Source organism: Dipodomys ordii, unplaced genomic scaffold (genome assembly GCF_000151885.1).
Source record: "Dipodomys ordii isolate 6190 unplaced genomic scaffold, Dord_2.0 Scaffold5797, whole genome shotgun sequence".
NCBI lineage: Eukaryota > Metazoa > Chordata > Mammalia > Rodentia > Heteromyidae > Dipodomys > Dipodomys ordii.
This window is the reverse complement of record NW_012273011.1, coordinates 1-5142: the sequence shown is the minus strand read 5'-3', so window position 1 is coordinate 5142 and position 5142 is coordinate 1. Positions and strand designations below refer to the sequence as shown.

At 38.4% G+C, this 5142-nt stretch overlaps 1 long non-coding RNA gene across 1 annotated transcript; it reads right to left on the bottom strand.

Annotated features, from left to right (window-relative positions):
* Positions 1 to 333: 333 nt before the first annotated feature.
* Positions 334 to 3976, bottom strand: LOC106002254. The gene is made up of 2 exons (XR_001175909.1): positions 3817 to 3976; positions 334 to 2608 (listed from the first exon to the last, which is right to left on the bottom strand). It is a non-coding gene; the product is annotated as an uncharacterized LOC106002254 (long non-coding RNA).
* Positions 3977 to 5142: the final 1166 nt, after the last annotated feature.

The window sequence follows — 5142 nt, the reverse complement described above, 5'->3', positions numbered from 1 at the left end:
AAAAGGGAGTGCAGGCGGAAAAGAAATAAAGTGAAAGGGAATGAAAGAGGAAGGAGGCAAGGAAAAAGGTAGGGAAGGGAGAGGGAGGGAGGGAGGGAAGGAGGGAGGAAAGAAAAAAAGAAGGAAGAAGGGAGGGAGAGGGGAGGAAAGAGTGAGAAAGAAAGAGCTAAAAGTAGATCACTTAAGAGAGACTAAAACCAGAATCAATTTCTGAAGCTAGTTTCCAAAAAGGATGTTCCACTTCAGAAAGTTAGCCACTGCAATTTAGCACATTTAAAACCAAAATCTTTACATCTCTTTGGCTCATATAACAATAAAATGTAACTACACACCTTAACTGACCATGAAAAGTTTGTTTTATTCCATGAAAATATTCTCAACAGAGAACACTATCTTAAACAAAGCATTTACCATTATGAAATCAACATGTGCACAAAGAGTAAAAATACCTGCAAAATTAAAGATTTCTTTTTGACAATTCACATGTTCAAAATCTAAGAATGATTTCAGAATGATTTAAACTGAGTGTAACAAATGTCTGTCCTATTGTAAGAGCCGGTTACAGGTTGCACTATTCTACATGAAGGAACTTGCCTCCTACTGAAGCAAATCCTGTATTTAGAAAAACAAACAGTAGCTTGAAAAGAACAGTTAGTCCTTACAAGAAAGCTTTAAACTTTGCCCTCTGTGGCTGATGGCCAAAAAAACATAAGCACTTCAGGCTTTGTACAGAAGACAAACACAGCCCGGTCACATTTCCTTCTCACTGCTAACCTTTAAAATAAAAACAGCACTAGTTTTTAAAACTACTTCACGTAGTTAGTACTGAATAATGTCACATTATATAAATAACCCTGTAACGAGATTTACTATCTAAACTTTATAGTTTACTAGCCTCAAAAACAATACACTATATGTCAGCTGTGTAACAGTGGTGTACTTTATCTTATGAAGGCATTAACTTTCACACAATTGTCATTCAGCTTTAGTATAAATGAGAGCATGATTCAATTAACACTGGGAAAATTATTAAAAGCAGTCACACGGCTTCTAAAATATTGCTTAAAATCCAATAATACACAGACCATTTCACGTTCTCTTTCTCCCATCAAACCAGTAAGAACCAAATTAATGAAGCGCGTCAGCGGTACAAATAGCCCCTCCCCCTCCCACCCTGTTACATCACCACTAAGAAAGTAGCTCAGGTACAAGTCATCAACAGAATCACAAATGCCAGGCGAGACGACATGAGTGATAGGGCCACTAACAACGAATATATTTACAAGTATAAACATACAGAAATTTCCATTTTACAAGTAAAAGTGCACATAGATCATTACAAAGTTTCACTAAATTTTATCTGGTTCAAACAAAAGCATCACTTGGAAACAAGACTATCATGGCAGGAATCAAGTGACATTGTCTTAGTCCCAAATTAAAAGACAAATGTGGGGCTAGGGGAAGTCCACAAAACTTCTCATAAAAACGCTAAGTAAAATGGGCTCAAACATGTCCTTCAGTGTGATGCATAAATTTGAAGATGCACCAGTGTACATGGTAGAGCTCTGAAAGCCACCTACCAAGGCTACATTGGCAGCTACAGCAGGGCCGCAGAGTTAAAAGAGGTCGCACTGAGCTGACGCATAAAGCCCTTTATGGGATACTGTAGTGGTAGTGTTGGCAATCAACAGATTTAGGCACTCTCGTTTAAGGCAGCATTTGAATGGAAGCAGCTGACTCATGACAATAGTCCTGTGTCTTGAGGTGGAAAGTTTCTTCTGTGTTTATTATTCCAGGACTTCAGTGCTCACTACTGGTTCTTCCCAGACAGTGGTGCAGAAGATGTATCATATTTCAGAGAGTTCTGTAGTAACTGGGCTGTAGGCTAGAGCAGGTGGTTTCTTTTTCTCATCATAAATGCTTCAGGTTCACAGACTATGTCTTCGTAATGTCAAAACTGGAATGTTTGCAGTGGGGAAGTTATAGCAGCATACACAAAGACTAAGATGGAACATTAGTGCTGGAGATGTCTGACAAAAGTAATTTGTACTACAAATGTAAAACAACACAAAGACTGGGACAAGAACAAGGGATTATAAAGACATGCCTGAGAATCTAAGCTGGTCACTCTAGACATGCAACAGGATGTTAAGCAAGCACGGAGGTGGCGCAGGCAGACAGACAGATGGCAAAGGCTCTAACAAACAGACAATGGGTCGAAAATCACTTAGAACAGAGCTGGATGGACAGAGTCCTGACAAGATAGCTAAAAGAAAGAACATTTTATGAAGTTTTATGACAACTCTGCATTCTTTCGGATCTGGACATCAGTAAAATAAATGGAAAGAGGCTCAGACACTGTAGGCTTTTTGTCTTCTATGTGAGTAATGGTGCACTAGGAATTTAAGGATTGGTATTATAGGGATTGTTTAAAAACAATGTATGGAAATGCTAATGAAGTTAGTAAAAAAAAATGTCTGCATGCATTCATGCAACTTGCTTCTCTCATCTCTCTGAGCCTGACAACTCTACCCCCCGCTCCCCCAAAGCAGCTGCATGTAACCTCCTTCAACATCTTGCCCATTCCTCAGAACCCCTCTTCAGGAACCTGCAGTCCAGGAGGAAAAAGAAAAGAAGGATTACTGAAGACCTTTGGTAAGACTAAAAGAGGTGTTCAGATAAAGTGTCTGCCCAAAATGTCTCTAAAATAATCTTACAATCAGCTACTGAAAACACCAGAAAAATGTGAGACATTAAGCAAAATCAAGGGCAGCCTCACAGCTTCTTCACAGCTAAATCAATGTAATCATAAGAACAGCCCACTGAGCAGTCCTTGATTATAGGATGTTTCCAAAAACGCTCATCAAAAGTATAGAGGGAGGAAACCCCAAAAGACAAAAAAATACAATCTATTCTAATAGTAATGATCCAGCTAAAATGAAGCCCTAAACGGTGGTGCAGGGTTTTCCTTTAACCCAGCCAAAAAAGTTTTTTCTGTTCTAAAAGTAAACGGTCAATATTTCCCTTCAGATTTCCTCTATCTTTAATGATTTAAAAATTTTATTTTCCTATGTGTAACTGCCAAACACTAAATAATCTCTAAATAAAGTGATATTTCCAAAAGATATTTTCAAGATGAAAAATACAAGCATGAGATTAATTTGGAAGGAAGGTTGAAAATTACCATAAATCTAAAAGTATTTTCATATCTCAAAAGAAAGGTAGGCTCTTGATTTAAAGAGATGATGCAATAGGTGCTTATTTTCTTCCTTTACAAAATCAGTTAAAAATAGGAAGAAAAATAAAAATGATTATTATTTTATCCAGTTACCTATTACTGTTCTCCCTAGATACTGAAGCTATCGATTCAAATTTCTAAAACAAGCTGCTCTTTTGGGTCTTTTGGGAATCACTTACTCCAGCAGTTCAGAGCAGTTTTACTTATTTCAGTTCATTACAGTTGCTGTGTTTTCTGAAGTAAACATGAATTCCTGCCCAGTAATCAAATCTTATTATTTATAAGGCAGAAAAACAAATCCTTCACACAGACTTAAGCAGGACGTAAAGCAGAAGGCATCAGTTAAGCTTCACACCAACATTACTCAAATGATAAGGCATCACAAAACAATTTCTTGTGGCAATAGTCACATCTCAAAGATCAAGCCTGCACTCAGCTCACATAGCGAACAGTAGACTGGGGTGTACTGCAAGCTCTTATCTTTCTGACCTTTTGAATGTGTTTTCATTTTATGTTATCGTTCTTATGTCATGCATGGCACAAAGCTGCCTGATTAATTTAGATATAAGTTACTGCACCTTTACTGTTTTTCTCTAGAGTTACATCTATGTATGATGTGGGAACGTAGCCTTCTTCACCGTTCTGTCTGCGGGCTCTTGTCCATCCATCACCTTTGTCTTCTTCAATAATGTACAGAACCTCACCTTCTTTCATTGCCAGAGTACCTTCATTGTGTCCTAGGATGACAGTTTTCATGACATAAGTATGACTGAAGCACAACAGTATTTGCTAGACGTTATAAAGACAACATACAAAATAATATGAAAATCCTAGTGGATCTCAACGTACCTGGGACTAAGAACCTACTGACTGCCATTAGCAACACATGCTTTGTAGTTTGCCAACACTTTCATACACAATCTCATCTGAATGACATAGTGAGCCTGAGGCTGGATGAACATCAACCCAGATAAAGAAAGTGAGCCACACTAAGAGTAATCTGACTCTTTATTTTTCTATTCTATTATTTTTATTCTACTTATTTTACTATTCTAAGTGGTGCTTCTACCTAAAAAATTTACTGAATACGAATCAGTGAAATAGTAATAAGACAGTGAGAAGGTGGGAAAAACAGAAAATACATACTTAAAGAGAGAACAGATTAGACTCTAGTGATGATAGCAGAACAGTCACAAAGAACAAACTCCTCTCAAGACCTCTTCAGTCTCAGATCCATTTTTCTCTTACCCTAACAGGGTTAGGAGTACAATTTTTATACCTGAATCTCCATTTAACATAAGTTATTTTCCTACTTTCTAGATGAGTGACTAAAGACTTTACTCAATTTAAAAATCAATGGATAGGGCTGGGAAGGTGGCTCAGTGGTAGAGCACTTGCCTTGCATGCTCAAGGCCCTGGGTTCGATTCCTCAGCACCACATAAGCAAAAAGAAAAAAGCCGGAAGTGGCGCTGTGGCTCAAGTGGTAGAGCGCTAGCTTTGAGCTGAAGAGCTGAGGGACAGCGCCCAGGCCCAGAGTTCAGGCCCCATGACCGGACCCAAAAAAAAAAAAAAAAAAAATCAATGGATAGCTAGAGAAAGACAAATCCTGTACCATTTTATAACAACTTATTCATGAAAGCGTCACTCTGTTCTTCTGCTGAGGACAGGGATTTTTCAGAGTATACAAGAAGAAAGGTTAACAAAAATCTGAAGCAGAGGGCCATAGCCCTCAACATAAAAGAGACTGTGTAGAAATGACTCTCTTTCTCTCTCTCTTTTTTTTTTTTGCGGTCGTGGGGCTTGAACTCTGGGCTTGGTCACTGTCCCTCAGCTCTTCAGCTCAAGGCGAGCGCTCTACCACTTGAGCTATAGCACCACTTCCAGTTTTCTGGTGGTTTATTGG